The sequence below is a fragment of the Lepeophtheirus salmonis genome, chromosome 9 (genome assembly GCF_016086655.4).
Source record: "Lepeophtheirus salmonis chromosome 9, UVic_Lsal_1.4, whole genome shotgun sequence".
Taxonomy (NCBI): domain Eukaryota; kingdom Metazoa; phylum Arthropoda; class Copepoda; order Siphonostomatoida; family Caligidae; genus Lepeophtheirus; species Lepeophtheirus salmonis.
Genome location: NC_052139.2, coordinates 28,312,001 through 28,333,789, shown reverse-complemented (window position 1 = coordinate 28,333,789; position 21,789 = coordinate 28,312,001). Strand labels below are relative to the sequence as shown.

At 31.6% G+C, this 21,789-nt stretch overlaps 1 protein-coding gene across 16 annotated transcripts in view; it reads left to right on the top strand.

The window, feature by feature from the left end:
• The first annotated feature begins 4,664 nt into the window (after window positions 1-4,664).
• The window catches only part of LOC121124642 (EEIG family member 2), a 61,888-nt gene continuing 44,763 nt past the window's right edge, over window positions 4,665-21,789 (top strand). For 5 of the 16 annotated variants that reach the window (XM_040719824.2, XM_071891105.1, XM_071891102.1 and 2 more), the window contains exon 1: window positions 4,665-4,996. The gene's annotated coding sequence lies outside the window, so the exon portion shown is untranslated. Of the gene's footprint in view, window positions 5,196-21,789 lie in introns of all 16 variants that reach the window. The other 11 variants (XM_040719823.2, XM_071891104.1, XM_040719821.2 and 8 more) reach the window with 5 other exon arrangements.

Genomic DNA, 21,789 nt, shown 5'->3' with positions numbered 1-21,789 from the left:
TTTGTCGTTTCATTAGCTATTATTCTGAGAATATGGTTCATAATGAATTACAATTTCATTGTGTATGACGTTATAAAATCTACTGTAACGGATAAAAAACGTCTAAGTCAATTATACGTAGTATATCTTCATTTAACATTTTGCTAATAAATACTTTCGTTATACCCTCAAAAATCATAATAAAGATAGCAAATGATAATCACATCAGTATTCTAAACAATGATACCATATGTATTTTCCCCCCTTCTCCTTGCACGCGTTTTTCTCTACAATATTATCAACTTTATGTATAATACACGAAGTAAAAGCTCTTTGAACGGAGATCAATTTTACGAAACAAATTCTTAACCAGATAAGTAGTTTGCACACAAGTTTAAAAAATAAATAAACCCCTCTTTTTTTACTCCCTATCTCTTAAGATTATTTATGACCCCAGCTGTATTTCAAAATTATGAAAATGGACCTACAATAACGTCATATGAAGTTAAATGTGTTCCCTAAATCATATTTGTACTAAGTGTTATTCAAAGGAACTAACAAAAGCTACAATTTGATGTTTGTCATGTTTTTGTGCAATCAAAGATGTCCAAACAAGAAACTAGATATTAGAGGTTGTATGATCTCCTCCACACACTAGTCGATCAGCTGTACCCCGAATGTTGGGGTGTTTTAGTTGCTTTCCATTCTTTTTGGCTTAAAATTATAATCTGCTATATGTTCAGGATACAATTGGGGAGTTGTGAAGGCTCAGAGTAGCTTCTTCAAGTATCGGCAGTACCCGAAAACGCCTCAAATATACGGGGTACAAAAGGACAATTCCTAAAGTCGGTACCCTGTTTCCGCATAAATTTATACGAAATTGTCCTTATACGAAGTTAACTATTGGAGATGAAAATCCGTTGTATTTTTTAGCTTACTCGTTCTTGGGGAATTAGTAATCTAAAAAATAAATCTTGTTCTCCTCAGCTATTGTGACTTTTATTTAACTCCTGAGAAGTCAACCTCCTTTACTAATTCATTCAATTATATTTAAAATATAAAAAAATAAAAAATAAAATATTAAATTTTCTTGTAAAAAGCTAAAATTCATTAATTGGCTACAGTTAGTAAACGATAAGTATGTTACCATGCTTTGAATTGAAAGATTCCCTCTAATTTTAATCCATACTCGAACAATAAACAAACCTCATAGACATTAAATATAATTGATAATTATTATTTTATTTGGTAATTAGTGTGTTTAAAAATATATATATATATATTATTAAACGTAACAACCTGGGTTTATTTATTATTTCAAATAATGTCATGACGAACCAAATTATTCTGGTTCAGTAATTGTGGAACACAACATTAATTTTATGTATGTAAGAAATGGGAAATAATAAATCATTTGGACACAATAACATGTTGTAAATGAAGGAATAATAATTGAACGACAAGCTGAACATGATTGAATTTAATGGCCCACAACGTCGTCGTCAAATAATGTTCAAAATCCCCAGTTATAAGAACTTGTTTTGCACATATATATTTAAATCAAAGGTATTTCCATATTATAAATTTTAAAATGAATTGTTTGAGTTCTTTCCTACCAAAGTATTATATATTATTTATAATTGAGTGATCATATCCCTCTTCCAACCACAGGGTGTGGCTACTTTATATCACTATTAACTATAATTATCGTCATAAAAAACATCTAATAATGATGTGGAAACATCCCTATGAGGGAATACCTATGAAGAATCCCAAAAATATTCAGTCCATTTATGTTAACAACTAGATAATATTATGATAAAACACTCCCTTCATATCCATAAATCACGGATAAAGTAAGGGAATCCTTATCTGCTGCTATATTCCTAATTGAACAACATAATTGATACGTTTGTTTCATACGGGTAATCCCCTTACGATCATAAGAGGAAAATCCATTGATTATACAATACCAAAGAAGTGCCCCAAAATATGTCGACACTTGGGAGTACCCTAACTACTATTTTTGTAAATCAAACAGCCCTTAAAGAAAATTTTCATTATACCAGGTGCGGCGAAAAAATTTTACAATTCGTTTTTGCTGCATAAATTAAGGTTTTTTGTGAATGCGGTAAAATTGTTTCAGTCAAATAATAATATTAAAAATAAAATAAAAAATTAAATCTTCCTAAGTGTGCATGTTGAGTCTAAGACCAGCACCGGCCGTTACCCAAATATCAACAACCTCAAGGACACCGTCAGCCAGCACTGGGATGCCATGTCTGAGGACTGCATCTGCAATGGGTGCAAGGCCTTTTGTGGCCACCTGGAAGCCATCATTGCTGCCAAGGGGATCACATTGATAATTAGGGTAGCCAAGGCATCATATTAATTATTTTTATTTTATTGATATACCCTACTACAACTTGTTTCTGAAATACATATTGATTTAGTTCTAGATTGAAAGTGTAAATATTTTTTCGCCGTACCCGGTCCGTTGATGTCGATTATTTTGGGGGCCTAAGCCAGTGGTTCACAAAGTGGGTGCTGTGGTTTTTATTTTGAAAAAATATCCAAAAACTGAAATATTTAAAAGTAAATTCCAAAAATCCATAACTATTCACAAAAAAAAAAAAAAAACTCTAAAATTATATTTCTCATATTAACTTTTTGAAAAATAAAAGTCAAAAAACAATAGCTTTTTACAAAAAAAATTCCAAAATCCACAATTGTTCACAAAAAATTCCAAAAATACACAACTGCTCACAAAATATTTCAAATATTATATTTTTTGGCAATAAAATTCAAAAATCCACAGTTTTGAAAAAATACAATTTAAAAAAAAAAAAAATCTAATAAATAGCAATAAAACTTAATTTTTTTTTTGGGGGGGGTACAGCCCCACTAGCCAAACTCTGTGGACGCCTCTAGTCGTGGGAAACAACGGATGGGTCGTTAGATGATTCCCCCCCAAAAAAAAAAAAGAATATTATTTAAATCTATATTACTTTGAGTGGTATCAAAACTTAAATTATGCTAAATATACATATTCCTATAAGTTTTTCTGGATAAATTGAAAAAGTATTTACCAGAACATCCACAAATCCACAAAAATAACCCTTTGCCTCCAAAACTAATCATCTGTCGTCTAACATAGAAGATGTACTTATCAAACTTTCATGTGAGCTAACACTAAAAACAGATTTTGATTCCAAAACACTTGGAGAATTCTGGATTTCTTTGATGAACCTCCTACTAGCTATATTTACCTATACCACTTGGCCCATCTTATTTATGTGAAAAGACCTTTTCCGTGTTAGCTTATATACAAAATAAATCCATATCGCCGCGTAGCGTAGAGGATGATCTCCAAGTGGTTCTGTCTAGAATTAAACATAGATTAGACCTGCTTCGCTCAATGTTTTTGCACATCCGTCATATTCCGAATTTAATTCGTTTATAAACCTATTTGCACATCCACAGTCTGTAATATCATTTGTTTGTGTCTTAATTTTGACTTTATTTATCTCAAAAATAGTATTGATACTTTAGAAATGATTGTAAATAGTACATATATTGCTAATTTTATATTTACAACATATTCGACTATTTTCTTTACATATATATATTTTCCAATAAGTGTAAATTTATTCTTGATCAATGTGGTAAAATAGATCATATTATTTGCTACTGGATTGAACTTCATCGGGTTTTTATGGCCTTACGAGTCATATATTTTCATAAAATATACTACAAATTATATGTTAATCTCTCAATGATATTGTCTAGCCACATATTTTAAAGGTTGAATTAAAAAAAAAGTTTGGGGATTTTGGCCTAAACAACCAAGTTTTATAAGAATAAAAGTCCTTTTTCATTAATATTAAGGAAGATAGTCGACTATTGGATGTTAAAATGAGACCAACCGATAAAAGGACTTTAGTAACTATCAATAATCTCTCGATTGCCCGATACTATTAAATATCCGACCTTAAAATATATTCAATATATGTTAATACATCGTTATACAATCTTATTTCCATTCTGGAGATAAGTAAATAACCATTACAATGGAATGAATATCATATCTTTCTCTAATTATACTACTTTTCGATCAAACAAAAAATTAATTGTATAAATTTAGGGATTTTTGTACATATTACTTTGATTTAATTAGCATATCAGTGATTATCATTTGCCTCAAGTAGTATTCAATGTAGGTCTTAAGACTTTTTATATTCGTAAATTCAATTGTTGGGAGTTCAACCAAAGTCTTTTCGAAATTCGTTCATTTTATATAGTAAAAATATCAATTTTGAGCCCCAGGACGGCCCCTCCTTCGAATATGATGAAATGGATGACGTTAGTGAAAATGATCACACATCGACCTATTTACGAAAATCAACAACATTGGTTAAACATGCCGTTATTGCCGCAAGTCCACAGTCCTTCAAAAAAAACGTAGCTTTGATCAAAATGTTGTGAAATAATTATTAAAAAATGTGTGCATGTATGTATACGAAATGATGAGTAATAAAGAGGAAGAAAAAAAGAGGGAAAGAAAGAGAGAGGAGAAGGAAAGAAGAACGCAGCCAATTCAGCCTGGAATTATACTAATGTAAAAAAAAGAAGAGGAATTCGAGGTGGAAGGAGGAAGCGTGTGTGTAGATTCAGATCACACACTCACTCACTCACCCTCACTTCTTCTTCTTAGAACATAAAATTCAATGTAGCTACATCGTCAAAGAGAGGAGTGCCCGCCCTAACAACGAATAACAATAAATAAGATCATCAGTTCTATGCAGAATTCTGAGTGAGTTGTTGTCCACGCAAATCACTCTTTTTTTCTCTCTCTTTGCCTTGTATTATATATATATATAAAAAAAACTACTTTAAAAATTTGTGAAATATTTTTTGTCTTCAAAGATATAATATAATTATTCAATTTGTTCATCTCTTAAAAACGCCAATACTAGGAAGACAACAGCAACCTTTGAGGAGTCCCAGAAGAAGACAGGTAAGAAAAAGAAGGAATGATCTATCAGTATATTCTCATCGAATAAGCTTGTTTCATGCTCCCAAAGTGAATCCGATTCATAGTGTATAGAATGTTTGACAGTTTTCACTATTTAACAACATTGTCCATCCCTTACTTCTTTGTCAAAAAGATAAAGGACTCCTTCTTTCATATAACGAAGAGTTCCATATCATATAAGGTGAATATATATTGACTTTAGTCTTTAGAAGAGCCTAACGAATACATTTTTGAAGATGATTCATTGGGATTAGATTGTTGGATAGGTAAAAGGGTCATTCATTATTAATATATATGGAGTAGAATAACATGATTATCAATTATGTAATCAGAACTTGAAAGCAGAAAAACATAAAAAACAAACAAGAAAACACAGAAAAGCCGTACAAAAAGGACATTCATTTTAATTAAGAGTAAAAGTTTTTTGGAATATAATATATTATCCAATAATTATTGGTATGTAAAAGGCAAAAAAATCATCCAAGGACCTGTAATTCCTTATTTAATCCATTGCTGCTCCTTTTGGGGATAATTGGATAAAGATTCATGGTCAAAAATAATGTCGTTAAATCAAACTACCATCATGGCTCAGTTATAACTATATGGATAAGAATCTTTTGTATAAATCCCTTACGCTAGACAGGCTAATATAGTTTTCATCTCTATGCGTTATTATTTTTCTACAACAAGGTTTGTAAATCGTAAGCATTTAGTGGGTGTAAAAATATAATAAATCGAAAACCAACAGCACAGCCATCATGGTATTTTGATGAAGGTTTGCGAGGAGAGTAGCTCAGCTGTTGCAGTTTTATTGAATTAGCTGTGATATGATGGAAATAAACAGAAGTACCACTTCTCTTTAAGCAAGGACAATCCGTTTCGATCCTCAAATCTACTTTGAGGCCAACAGGGACTTGATATTATCACTTTCCAATAAATTATGAGTGCTACTCTTTGTTTTTTCATGATTACATAGACTTTTTTATGGATTCTTCAAGAATGAAATAATAAGGATAACAGTTTTACGAAATAAAAACAAAAATACTCTACAACAAAAAAGATCACGCGCTAAAAATGCTTCTATACTTTTTGAGTATGACTGTAGTTTGACTACAGTGATGTAAATACGAGGATTTTTTTTAGCTAGTCCGTTTTTTATATGGGATTGATTGGTAATTTGAAGAATGAATTTCCTGTTCCTTAGCTTTACCCATACTTATTTAATTCTTGAGTAGTGAATATCCTTTCCTAAGTAGATTATATTATATTCAAAACCGTAACCCTGAGGATTAGTTGCAGAGTTATAATTGTAATTCCTTGTTGGGCTCAGAGAAGAATTGAGGATAGACATGGGAGTAATAGCAAATGTCCTTGGTTATGTCCTTTATTCCTTCCACCCTTGTCACACTTGATTGTAGCTAAAGGACTCAAGGGAAAAAGCAGTTAAGGGAAAAATAAACAATTCAATCATAAGACAAGGAAGATGTATTTTCCTAACACTGACCTATAATATCGTATTATTCAAATTGGCTGCGCGTCAGGAGGAACATATAGCAGTTTCTAATTTTAAGCTAATCAGAATTTACAACTACTAAATCTTACTTTCCTTGCCTTGAGTGTCCACTCTTTGCCTAGAATCCTTTAGTGTAGCTGATCTAATGAAACGTCATGAGCGTTATTCTTTCTCTCCTGCCAAAAAATTCTTCAAATTGTCAGGTTGCCGTATTTATTTTCTTTAAGATGCCCATTGTATACAGGATTTTAATCACTAAGTATGAAGGCTATTTCTTGCATGGCATTACTTCGTGTACACAACAATAATAAGTGTCTTTTTGTTGTTGTCAGCTGTCGATTTCCCCCTTTTTTTTCTCCTAATCGATGTTCTGAAAATTGATTGATTGGTGGATTAGAATTACCTTTTTTTAAAGCTATGAACAATTGTCAAGAATTATCGAATAATAATTCCATAGTTGTAAGAATGAACTATCTACAAATAAAATGATTATGGGCCTCCTCCCTCCATGTTTCTGTTTGAAGGAAAGGTTTTAGGATACAAATAAATTAACGACGTGCTTGATAGGAGGGAGGGAGCTCTTTCATCACATTACAAAATCTGCATATAATAGAATGTCATGAAACTTGATCACATTTTCTTCTTTTTAATGTACATGTTGGTTCTCTTATCAATGTTTGATAAGGCCTGTAATTGTTGTATGTATATTGTTACTACTTGTACAATTGTAATTCAAAGTGATTGATAAGATACCAAGATGATTACACATTTATCGGAGTAATACACCTACTTCTAAAAAAACATAAAACTATATAATTCCCTAATATGATCCTTATGAATGAGGAATGTATTATTAGCAATTATTAATGCAAATTTAAGGGTGTTATTCATGATCATTATGACGTCGTTATGCTCGTACATACAGGGTGTGGACTTCAAATAGTCGCCATACACTCATAACTCAAAGACTGACATAAGATATCAGTCTTGCCAATATACTAACAGATATATATGGAAATCAGCTGTTCGTTAGTATCAAGGAAGTTATCATGGGAGCATCTGTGTCCTATTGAATTCAATGAACAGGAAAAGAGGTCCCCCGTCATCATGACATTGGTGCACAACAGTAGCAAAGCAAGCAATTCTAGCAACACCCATGGTCTTTGAGGGCATCTTCAACGAGGGCGACGTCATACCGCCCCACATGTTTGATACTGGCCTGAGTGTTAACAAGGACGTTTATCTGGATGACCTGGGCACTGAGGTGTTCCCCTGAATCCAGCAGGATGCTGGGAACCGTCCGTGGGCGTGGCATATTGCGCCATGTCCATGGAATGGCTGAAGGAGCATGCCCACAACTTTATTGATACGGACACCTGGCCTCTTAACTCCCCAGACCTAAATTCCCTTGACTATTTCTTCTTGGGGTGGGTTGGAGGTTAGGACCAACAGACGTACTCATACTGCAAAGGCCTTTTGATCGCCTCCATCAAAGAGCAGGCGGCTATTATGGACCTGGCGAAGAGGGCCTGCAGCAGGCTCAAGAGCAGGGTGGAGCAAGTCATTGAGGAAGAAGAGGGCTCTTACATTGAATAAATTCATTTTTAATATGAAAATATATTAATTTTCTTGTTTTTATTTCATTAAAATCAGTTAAAAACTGATGAAGTTATCCCTATTTATTTAAAAAAACCAAAAATATCGCAAATATTTGAAGTCTGCACTCTGTATATTCACGTTTGGTATCGTGAATAACGCCTACTCCATTTTTTATAATCAGCAATATATTCGGGCTGTATTCATACAGGCTTATTAACCTTCATCAAGATGGAAATGCGATACAAAATCTTAGTGCGTACAAAATGTATTGCGTTGTCTTACTCTATCCCATCTGCGTATTTCATTTCACTTGTACAATACATAAATAGTTTATACTCGTTAAGAAACCTATAACTAGAAATAATGGCCACAGATTTATTTTATTTTTGGCAACATATATATTTTGTATTTTTCCGTTTTAAAGGTTTAGTTAACTTCTATTTATTTTGTTATCTTTCCTTCTTTTTATATATATATATATGTACCGTCAGCACAAAAATAAACTGGAGTGATCAAGAAATTATTCTTATTAACCCTTTGGGTGTGTCGCAAATTCTATTGAAAGTAGTCAACTTGTTCTTCACAATTAAATAATTATAAATTCATGGATTTTTTTATGGGGAATATATAAGTTTCTTAAATCAAATAAAGTTCTGAAAAACTATAACTTAAATTAAAGGGTATCTGAACTTATACCATAAGTTTGAATATATGGCCTATAATTAATTCAAATATGCCTATGAAAACATAAAAGTAAATATACATTGATTGGGATTTTGTCCTTGTCTTCTTAATTTTTGTACAAGATTTTTCCATGTTGAGAGACCAAATATTTGGCTCAAACACAAAAGTATGTTGGAGTGAATTTTCCCTCAAATTGAGTGTGGGTTAGATTTGTATCCTTAAACGAATATTCGTCAATTTCTATGAACAAATAATTTTTTTCATCCCTTGGAGACGTTGTAAATTGCACAGTAAGTAGCCGAAACATACAGATTTTTTTTTATTGTTGAAAAAGGCCATATTGTAGTTGGCAGGGTTATTTTTTTTGGGGAGGGGGGAGGCTCTGGGTTTTGGAATTTTATTAAAAAAAAAAATACAACAATTTAACTTTTTTAATTTTCTTTCAAAAATCCATAGCTATTAATTTTTTTTATTTATTTAAATTTTTTTTAATTTTTTTTTCAAAAATCTATAGCTATTCACAGAAAACCAAATCTTTTTGGAACTCTTTTTTCGAATATTAACTTTTGAAAAAAAAAAAAAATCCATAGTTATTCAGAGCGAATAAATTTCTTGCAAAAAAATCAAAAATGATGTATCAAATATTACATTATTTGGTAGGAAAATTTCAAAATCTATAGCTACTCTCAAAAAATAAAAATTTTGAAATTATTTTCAAAAGTCCATAGAAATAATTTTTTTGAATAGAAATTTCAAAAATCCCCAGCTATTCACAAAGCATCGCATTTTTGCTCTGCTGCATAATTTGCTATAATGACGGGGGGGGAAAAAAATTCTCCCTGTATTGGACCAATATTCGTCTCTTAAATCAAATACAAGGACTAAACTATAGTTAAAATTATTGGTGATCTTAATTCATCTCATAAATTTGATTAATACGCCCACTATTGACTGAAGTATGTTAATAGAATATTGAGCTGTAATTTTGACTTTTGTTCAATATTGATTTTATGTTGTCGTACCATATTTAATGTAATATGATCCGACTATATTTTTTCATATTTTTTTTCTTTCTATCTCTCTCACTCTAAATGAAATAGTTATATTATATGATTGTACCTTTTGTTTTATTCGTTCTATAAGAAATCTATTTCCGTTTTTAGTACGATTTTTAATATATTTGATATATTATATATTGTACGTTGTAGGGAAAGGTCAGACATGTATATCTAATTAATTATTAGCAGTTTGCTCTTTAAAAATGTATATTTGATATTAAAAATTGCTAGGGGATTGTTCCTATCAAAAAGTATGAATGTCCACAGGACTGTTTATTTTTGTTATTTGTAGAAATTTGAAAAATTACTTATCAAATATAACATTTTTGATTTATTTTTAAAATCTATAGCTACCTTCAGCAAATAAAATTCATTGAATAATAAAATGATGGGATATTTTGTTGGAATATTTTTTGAAAAATTAAATTTTTCTAGAAAAAAATTCATAACCTACATTTCCCAATTTAATTTTTTTCGAAGAAAATTTTAAAAATTCATAGCTACTACAGAAAATAAAATGTTTTGATTTTTTTTAAAATTCATTTAAAATTTTTTTTTTTTCAAAATTCATTTTTTTGACAAAAAAAAAATCAAAATTTAAATTTTTTCCTCTGCTGCATAATTTGCCTCAGTGACGACAGCAAATTCTTGTAAATTTGGGATGGGGTGGGGGCTACAACCCCTCTAGCCCACCCCTGTGGACGCCCCTGATACACATTAAACAAGAATAAAACTGAAATGAACACGGTGACCTTGAGAGTTCCAAGAACGTTTTGGAGAAGAGCATCATCATGATGTTTAATTTGATGTGCTACGAGCTGATGTAACGAGAAGGAGAATAATATAAAGAAGGGCATAAACAAGAATTACTCTGACTTTCATCCTTAGTTTTGCTCTAAGTCCAACGAGTAATTACAACTATAACTCCGAAAAAAATATTACGGAGGGTTGCTCTCCATCTTTTATGAGCTCACGTAAATGTTCCATCCGGTTTATGATGCATAAAGGATAGCTTGCATGCAGTAAAAAAGGACGTTCACTCCTCATGAATTTAATTAATCATGATGGCAGCTTAACAAATGGAAAATCCACTCTTCTGTTTGCTAACTCCAAAAAACGGACGAGATAAAAAACAACAACTATCCATTAGCATCACAGACAATAAATAACAGTCAAATCTGGATCATTAGTATTCGCTTTTTTGGGGGTAAACAACTCTCCGTTGGCCATTTGAAGCCAACATTCTTGATGTCAGGCATTTTTGAGGCCTAAACAACATAGTTTTAGCACAATTAAAACACTTTTTTTCCCCCATTAATATTAAAGGAAATAGTGCACTATTGAATGTCAAAGTGGGACCAAATAATAAATTGAGTCCTATCAAAAATATATCACTATATTCCCTAGTTTATATATATATCAATGATAGCTTGTATGTAGGGGATAATGAAGTTCACTCCTGATGAATTATGATAATGATAGCTGCTCAGAAAAAGAAAAAAAACCGGGCGAGCAATGCAACCGATTAACATCTCTGTATATTAGACTAGTGATGTAAATCGTGTGTATTTTTATTTACTTAGCCAGTTTTTCAGAAATTGGTAATTCGGAGAATGAATTTTCCTTTCTTCAGCAAGATAACTTATTTTCCTACTACATTCAATTATAATCAAAACCTGGTTGAACATCCGTATGTGCTCATAAAAGACGGAAAGTAACTTTGAGTATTTGTAGCGGAGTTATAATTGGGATCCTTATTGGACTCACTCAGAGTAGAATCGAGGATCAACATCAAAGTAATATTAGTAAATGACCCCCCCGTTTATTTCCTTGATTGTAGCTGATCTAATGAAATGTCATGGCAGCTAATCTGCTCTCCTCCAAAGCATTCTTAAAATTGTCAAGGTGACAATGTTGATCTATGGTTGTTGTTTTTTTCACATGCCCCATATACACACGACTTCCATCTATACATATATTAAACGATATTATGCTGGGGACAATATAAAAAAACGGACTTTGCAAATATTTAGACCTCTCAAACCATTTCATTTGTAAGAAAAATGGGAGTATGCCCACACGGAGCAAACAGATCAAGTATATACTCACATCATAGGATGCCTAGGAAAAAAAAATCTCCCTACTCAATTTGTTATGTAATCCACTAATAATAGGACTCACAATTAATATTTATATGAATAAGTAAATACGTGTTTGTTAATCACGTTTTTATTGGATGTAATTTATGTATCTGTGGGAGCATAGGATGTGTGCGTGTGAGGCCTTGGTAACAAATTTCAATCATCCCAAAGAATAGGATGACGATATAATGCAATTTTGTCTGCATTTGGGAGTGAGGGGCCTAAAAAAACAACAACAACATGTATGGACATTACAATAAAAATAAAATAAATTTGCGAGGCAGTTATTGCAGTAACTGCAGTTCCCTTTTATACGTTGTATTATTAAAAGAAATATATAGATACATACATTCATGGATAAAAAAAAATAATAGGATAATGGAAGAGGGAGGTAATTCTTGTATATGTATTTGTAAACCCAACAGTGTTTTTTAGTTTTTTAAGGCTCATAATTATTTCCTTTATTCATGAAGATAGAGCATACCGGCCCAACTGTGATTATGCACCCATTTTAACGTACAAAGTATTGAAATCCATGACCTTTTTTAGAGCTCCAGACACCACTGATAGGGACTTGTTTATTTTCTTGAAGGTCGAATTCTGGGGGTTGTGAGACTCAAAGGGTTTCCTTTCCTGCCCCTGAAGAGTGTCTGAGGTCCTCCCTGACCTTTCAACTGAATGGATACTTTGCAAATCATCTTCCAGATGACCATCTAGAACAATCCCGCACAGAGGAGCTCTCTGATCTCAACCCTATTCTTGAACTGTGTGCTAATGGTGGCGGCAACTATGACAATGTTTGTCTTAGCAATCGACAGTTAATTATGGGTTTACAACATTGCTCATCAGAATAGTGTAAAAAATGACTCGTAAGGTTAAAACATAATGGTTGTGCCGGTATAAGAATAAAATTTCACCTCATATTTCAATAAGTCAATTTACTGAGGCTACTAAAGACTGTCCCTCTAGAAAATGCCACATCTCTTCAGAGTATTACCAACTTTCAGTTATGAGCCCACCAGCTTGAGTTGGTTGTTATTGAGTATTATATTTTATTTTGTTTAAAATTTATATGCTTTCAACAGTGATATGTAAAATGAAAAGAAACAGAAAATTAACATGATCACTTTGGACAACTTAAAGCATCTTTGAGTGGAGAGCAGCTTAGTTGTCATAGGGTTTCATTAGATCAGCTGCAAGCAGTCGTAAGAGTAAAGAAATAACTACAACTTCCACTCTGTAGCGATAACATATAGACAAAAAGAAAAAACGGTCGATCTGTGTGATCTTTCTTCTATTTTCTTCATTATTTAATAATCGTGGCTATCTCTCAGAAAGAAAAATTCTTTCATATCCTTGGATTAACTTGATTGAAAAATGCATAACAAAGCAAATCTAAATGACTTTAAATATAACAATAACTTTTGTTTCTGCACTAATGCTGTTATCAATGTAGAAGGAGGTTCTTCTCTTTATAACAGTAGAAACAGGCTGCTGATATTTACCATGTTCTTAATTCAGGTTGTACATTTATCTCACTACCACCGACTTTTCTTGGGGCTCTTACAAAAATATCTCTATTTATAATATCTATAACTACAAAGATCCTCAAATCCAGTTTTTTTAAACGTATTCAATGGATGTTACGTGTTTGGCTTTTTCAAACTGCATACTTGATATTATGTGTTTATATGTATATAGTTGCGCATCATCCGCACTTCCTTCTTAATAAAGTATGTAAAGTTGTCTTTGTACCCTTCTCTACCCCTTTGGTCCTTCCAATGGGTTCCCCCTTTATTTCCGGTTAAATCCACTCACTCAAATGTAAAGATCGAAGCGATGTTTCATCCTTGTTATTAAGAATATGAACCATTTTGCATTGTTAGCATTTTTTTTAAAGAGGAAAAGGTTTGACGATTTTTTTTTTTTTTTTTTTTTTTGAAGAATAAACAATTTTTCAAAAGGGTTTTGAATGAATTTTCCCCTAAATTGATTTTTTTACCCCATTTTATTAAATAGTTTAAAATCGTCTTAAGCTTTTTATCTGTCAAGAAAAAACTAACAATCCCAACGTTGTGGACATGCGTATCAACCTAATATAATATAAATTTAAAAATCGAATAATAATTGAATTTGGAATTATAATTAATTTGGTCCTCTAATGAAGTAAACTCTGGAACGTTTCTCTGTCTGAATCGGGTTCAAAACCAAAATCCCACTGTATCTGTCTCACAAAAAAAAAAAAAAAAATTATAATCGATTGTCAGCTATACATGTTTCTACATCATTTGCCCTAATCAGTTTTCTGAACGTTGATTGGTTGAATTAGCTCTTGTTAAAATGTTGTGAACAATTCTTAAGAATTATTGAATAATAATTCCATATTTTAGAAGTATTGCCTAATTACTACGAACTGATTTTGGACTTTTTTCCTGTTTCTTGTCGTTTGAAATGTTACGTATTACATTAAAGGTAAGTACATACATGATGATCAGCGTCCTACAATGACGTCATATGAAGCTTAACGCGTTGCTTAAATAATATTTGTATCACTCATAAATCAGGATAGAGTAGAAATTTGGTACAAAAGAAATAGAGAGCTCAAAATTGGTCTATATATTGAGAATTATTGGTCACCATGTCGTTACCTTTATTGTGTCATACAACCTCTGTCTTAAAAAAACAACAACTGAAAAAGCTCTGAATTATTAAGATCAACTTAAAAGGAGCTAATTCAACCTATCAACATTCAGAACACTTATAGGGGAAAATGAAGAAGAAATATCGATGGCTGACAACAAGATATACTTAAGATTTTTGTGTACACGAAGTAACGGCGTGATTTGCAACATTTGTAAATCAGGATATGAGGCCACAACAAAAAATTTGTTGTGGAATCGATGTAGCTCAATGGACAACACTATCAGGAGAAATTATTCGCTTAAACTCAATATGTGTAGGATTGCGCCCCGGTCATTCCTAGAGGAAGAAATGTACTTTCTGAAAATGGACTTCAAAGAAGATTCCTGATTAAGATGAAGAAAATGTATTACTATAATATTTACTTATTCCTAATCAGTGCAACTCCATCTACCCAATTAAAGGAAGATTAAAAAAAAATATTTTTTTGGAAAGTGATTACTGTCTGAGATCGTGGTATGGACAGTCAAAATATGGGTCCAAATCCGTCTAGAACGAATATAAATTTTTTTTTGAACCGAGTCACAAGAAAAGCATGTACCTCTATTCATGTATGCATTACCAAAAAATCAACTCTTGGAATTATTTTTCTTTTTTTAGCGTTGATTTTCTATCAATTTATGCACGTATATAAAACTAGTGTAACCTTGAAATCAAGATTTGCAAAAACAAATACTTAGATGACGAGGAAGCGTGTAAATGATTAACAGAGTTATTGTTGGTTTTTTTCAAAAGGTGGGCGGAAAGAGAGGGAGGAAGGATTTAAAAAAAATCCAAATCAGAAGAGACAAGCTTTGTTCTTTTATTAGTATTACTAATAATATTTTAAAAACGAACAAAATTTCCTTAGACTTTTTATTCATAAATATGTACATTGCGTTTAACAAAAAAGAGCGGTGAATAAATATCCGCCTACAAAAAATTTCCCATTTCTTCAAATCCCCAAGACCTAGAAGGTCAATTCATACTTAATTTCAATTAAATTAAATCGATCTTTCAAATGATGTCATATTAGTTGGGATCAGAACAAAGTTGATTTAGTATTATTTTGACCTTCAGTTAGTGACCATGGTAAATAAATCACTTTGCTCTAGGATGGTCATAGCCGTTGTTACGTTAAAGACAACTGTCTGGCGGGTTAAGAAAGGTACTGATCTCAATTTTAATGCTCCAAAAACCAAGAAAAGGAGTTTGTGTATTTTTTTAAATTCATATGCGCAGTGCGCGACAAGGAATAATGCAGTAGGATTTAAACATGTTTAAAGCTTATACTCCTTATTTTGAACTATTTTAAGTTACATGAGCTAATTCTATAATCCAATATATACAATTTAAAAAAAACCATTCATATAACAATTGAAAGCGACGATGGAGGTTCAAAGAAAAAGGATATCCGACTTCTTCGACACCCATTTTAAGGTGGCATAATTTGTCAAGATCGTCGGTTGCTCGGAGAGGCTCCTTTTTAAGTGAATGAGCTGAAAAAAGATGGCTTGAGCCTCGCACAGTGTGGTAGTGTTTCGAAAAAAAATCAAAAAACCAACCCCACTACCAATTATTATCCTTTCAAGGGATTCTTGTCAAAGGACTTTTGACCACCGTCAAGCCCAGACCTGAACCCCCTGGACTATGGGGCATGGGGCACCATTGAGAGGAAGGTGTGTGCTACCTCTCACCCCAATATGGAGTCCCTGAAGGATGCAGTGGTCAAGGAGTTGTAGGACATGAGAAAGGAATTTGTGAGAAAGAGATGCTTGGTCTTCCGCCCCAGGATCGATGCCATGCTAGAGGTCAAGGGAGTCCATTTTGAGAAATTATATAGTTAGTGACATCCCAATAAACCAGTAAAAATTTCAATTCTCTCCCTCTTTTATTTTCGAAAATTGCGGCGAAATTGTACATGGGAATCAATTACTGATCGATTCGCTGTCGCACACTGTGTACACACAGGTCAACAATGTATCATAGACATATTTGAGTCAATTATAGGCTTACTATTCAAATTACTGGGATGAATTAAAATACCCAAGGATGTTAGCTATAGTTTAGAACCTATATTTGATTTAAGGGACTTATAGAAGCCCCGGTATTGGCTCTTTTGAATACATTTGTTCATCGTAGTGACGATCCATTTTTTCTAATTTGCAATATATTAGCAATTTAGTGCGTCAAAATAAAAATAATATTGAAGAAACATCAAGTAAAAGAGACAATCCCAATCTATTAATTTGCTTCATATATAATGACGTATCCAATAGTTCATAGACATATTTGAGTCAATATTAGGCTTTTTATTCAAATTTTTGGGACGAGTTAACATACCCAATAATTTAAGATCAATTATAAGACCTTAATTTGATTTAAAAGACGAATATTGCCTCCAATATGACCCCTTTCATCTATAAAATCTATTACTATTGGTAACTTTAAGTGCAGGTTGCGACACCCTCAAATAGTTAAAAAGAGAAATTAGTTGATACAAATAAACAATACAATAGGGGAACCCTCATTTTGTACAAATGAATACAAGCCAAGAAAGGAATTTATCTTTGAGTGCAAACTCCAAAACTCATCTCAGTTTTTCTCTCAGTCATCTGAATTTTGAAATATCTTGGATAATAGTAATTATAGACTATTCTCCTTCAAAGTCATTTTTTACCCTTAAAACAATCCCCAAATTAAAAATAGGATTAATAAAGCTTATGTATAAGTGTTTTTTATGATTAAAAAGTATTTTTATTGGTTCTTTTGTCATGTTCTGAACTCGATATAAATCCATTTTGATTCTGAAAAATGACTTTCTTCTTTAGAGCCTTATAACTTATTCATAATATATATGTAGTGATGAAGAAATCATAGCTTATATTATAGAAAAATATTAAATCGTTGTTGCACAAGAGAGCAAAGGGCGTGATCCCAACATGACTATTATTTAAAATTATCTCTCTCTGTTGTTCTTATTGGTGCATTAAACATCTAATATGTTCCTCATTATATGATTATCTCATGAGGAGGATCATAACAATTTTTCGTTAAGTGAAATTAATGTTATTTTTCTTAAATGCTACTGCAGCCTCATTTAACGAGAAATGCATTAGTTAAATATATGTATATACAAAATGTAAACATAATTAATAGAAGAACTGTCCTCTTATTCTTCAGAATGAAGCATTAACATTGTTTCAAAAGGGAGGAGATGTCGTTCTCTTTATGTGGAAAGGAGCCTTTTCACCGACGTCAATAATTGCATCAAACTTGGACGCCATTTTAAGAGCTCAAAGGTGATGTTTGTACTAATAAAATGAACAAGTTTTATATTACTCTTGAAACTTTATCAAATGGCTTGAAGAATGCAGAAAGACTTATATTTGCATTAAAAAACCTTACTTGATGCACATGATAAATACTTATACTATAATTAAATCAAAGTAATATGTGGGTAAAGTCCTTCAAAATTGTTAGATTTGATCAATTAGAGACGGGGGAAAAGTAGGAGAATTGGAGAAAAATATCTTGTAATATTTCAGTTGTATATACAATATGGAAATAAGATTTTATAACGATGTAAGAACATATTTGAATACATTTTAGGGTCAGATATAAAATAAAACTTAGGCTGTGAGATATTTTTAATAGAGGATAAACCATAAAAGTTCCTTTTTATCTGTTGGTCCCATTTTTGACATCCAATAGCAGAGATGTCCGGAGGATTATATATTATTATTATTATTTTTTTTTTTTTTTGGGGGGGTGTTGGTTTTTGGAATTTTTGGAAAAATCCACAGCTATTCACAAAAACTTACAAAAATCTATGCTGTTTACCAAAAAGCTGCACTAATTTTCAAATATTAAATTTTTTGGAGAAAAATTACAAAAATCCATAGTTTTTCTCAATAAATTAAATTTTCCGAGAAAAATTTGAAAAATCCAAAGCTGTTTTCCAATTTTTCCGAGAAAAATTACAAAATCTATAGTTATTCACAAAAAATGAAATTTTTTGGAAAAAATTTATAAATCCATAGCTTTTCTCAATAAATTAAGTTTTTCCGAGAAAAGTTTAATAAATCCATAGCTATTCTCAAAAAATGAAATTTTTTCCGGAAAAATTACAAAAATCCATATTATTCACAAAACATGAATTTTTTTCTCTCCATAAATCCATTGTTATGCTCAATAAATTAAATTTTCCGAGAAAAATTTTAAATATCCAAAGCTGTTTTCCAAAAAGCTATATTAAATTTCAAATATTAAATTTTTCCGAGGAAAATTACGAAATCTATAGTTATTCAGAAAAAATGAAATTTTTTGGGAAAAAAAAATCATAAATCTATAGCTATTCTCAATAAATTAAGTTTTTTCGAGAAAAATGTCATAAATCCATAGCTTTTCTCAAAAAATTAAATTTTCCCCGGAAATTTTTCAAAATCCATTCACAAAGCATAAAATTTTTTGAAAAAAAAAAAAATCAAATATTAAATTGGCTCAATAAAACATCGATATTTTTATGAAAAATTATAAGGACTGGTTCCAATGATAGATTGGACCCATCCTTAAGACTGGACTGGACCTAATAAGTAAGAACCGGCACAACACTAGTAATATAGAACGTCTTCGTGTAGTGACGTCAGTATCTTTTTTGATGATGATCATCTTGGACAGAAAAGAACCAATTTTCCTATGAATCTTATAAGATTTCTTTGTATAAATTTTGGGCATTATTTTGTCACTTCGAGGTAAATAATTGAATTTATGAACATAAATTAAAAGTATTTATTTACATATATCAATGCAAAAGTGAATTTTACCAACTTTTGTAAGACTTTTTTCGTAAGATTAAGGATAAGTGTGAATTACTACCTTCCTATATTTGGAGTGAAAACCCCTTACACTCAATCAAAAACATATCTCTCTCTCTTACGTTTAGGTTTATAATATGTGGCTCCTCAACACAAAATCATGCTAGAATGATTAAGTCTCAAAATTGAGCCTGGATTATCTAATATTTGTCTATTTCTATCTACAAATATGTTTAATGGACCCTTTGAGTGGTCCGCAAATTGCACTACTTAAAGCAACTAAAATTCATCATGAAATTCTTAGGTATCTTAGATCATCTCACAAATTTATATCGTAAGCCTATCATCATTGACTCCAATATGTGTTATGAAATATTGGACTGTATGTTCTTCATAATTATGGATTGTATGTGTTGTTTTTTTAAGTTACACACTACAATTATGTATGTCAGACACTAATAGATATTGAAAATACATTAGTGTTTACATATTATAGACAATAAATAGGCATTTGCTAGGCTCGGAACAACAAAACAACATTAATTGAACGAATACACATTTCGTAAGGATTTTTATTATCTATTCATTTGGCATACCTATGTAATTATAATATCAGTCTTTGTCTTTGAGATCAAGCTATATGAAATACAATGTTTTTATTCATAAAGTCATTATATAAAGTTTTATCAGGATTTAAATGATATTTCTTCATTTTATGTAGTAAAAATATTAACTTTGAGCTCCCATTTGGAGTTAAGGCAACGAATGATAATGCTAACTGCAAACGCTCTATTAGTAGGTTGGACCTTAAACATATGGTGAATGCCACTCCTTTTCTTCTGCGGTCCATTTGATATAGTGGTTTTATTAAATATCTTCTCTTTTTTTAAGCAATTGGGTTGCATTTGATTGTACATTAGATAGATTTGTTCTTTGTTGCCAAACAGTGGACTTTGTTCCTCACATCCAATGCATTTGATTATTTTTTGTATTAATCATATCTAATAATTCTATGATTAATATCTATATAATATGTATATTGAATAAGAATCCCCCCCCCCATTTCTTTATGTTATTTATGAAAAAGAACATTGTTGTGAGCGTCAAAATTGATGACACTACATTAAATTGATATTTGCATGATATATTAAAACTGACTTTGACAAAGTTTGAGGCCTTTTACGTCATTTTTGGTGTGGTACACGCCATTTTAATTTAAAGCATTGCTACTTTTAATAATTTAAGGAGTTTGCAAGATGTGCTCATATATAAATAAATGTATGGATGTAACAAGTTTGGAAATATCTTGAAATGAATTTCAGCTGCTCACAAAAAGAATTGTAGCATCACCTGCAAGGAGAGGCTCAGCTTTTTAAAATTCTTATACTATTTCATGTTTTATCCAAGCACAATCAAGAGCACGAAATTGATGATATGAATATCTACTATTTAAGAATGACTAATACATGATAAATACAATTCAGATCGAAGTCATTTAGTTCATATATAAAATGTAATTAGAACATGAAAATTAGTTGGAAGCAAGTAGTCGGAGATAGTCGAACCGGAGAAAGATAATAGTTAGAAAAGGAAGGACAGTTACAGGGAGTTAATTTTGTTTTGGGATATTGTTTTGGCCAATCGTATAATTAATTCGATTAACTCAGCTGGGTATGGTGGACATTGATTAGTCTATAATTGTTCTTTAAACCAAGGATATCCCTACCCATTCTATTTTTATAGCAGCTGAACTCTACTCGAGATGTATATTTAAAAATACTTCTACCACACAAGGCCAAACTGCCATCAAAAATACCTTGTTGCCTCCATATAATAGGTTCGGAAAAAAGTAATTTCGTATTTTTCGCTTTATTTCAATACTTTATAACAAGTGTTATAAATCACCCAATTTAGCCAGGTATGCCCTGTTCTGTTTGATAACTTGTTGCCAACAAGGATCCAGCTTCATAATGCCCTTCTCATATGAGCCCTTTCCTCTATTGGGAAAAAATCGGAAACCCCATTTAGATGCCTCTGTTGAGGCCTCATTAATAGCACCAAGCGTATTGTCTATAGATATGAACAGGTAGTAGTCACTTGTGCCGTCTTCGGACTGTAGGGTGGAGACATAAGAACTTCTGGGGAGTCATCAAAGATGTGTGCGGCTTGGCGTTGTCTAGGTTATGTCTTGTTGTCTCCTATTCTGCATCGGTCGAGTTGTTCACAGTAGAGGGTAGAATTGAGTGGTACACAAAATCGCTCAAAACCAATGTCCTCCAACACC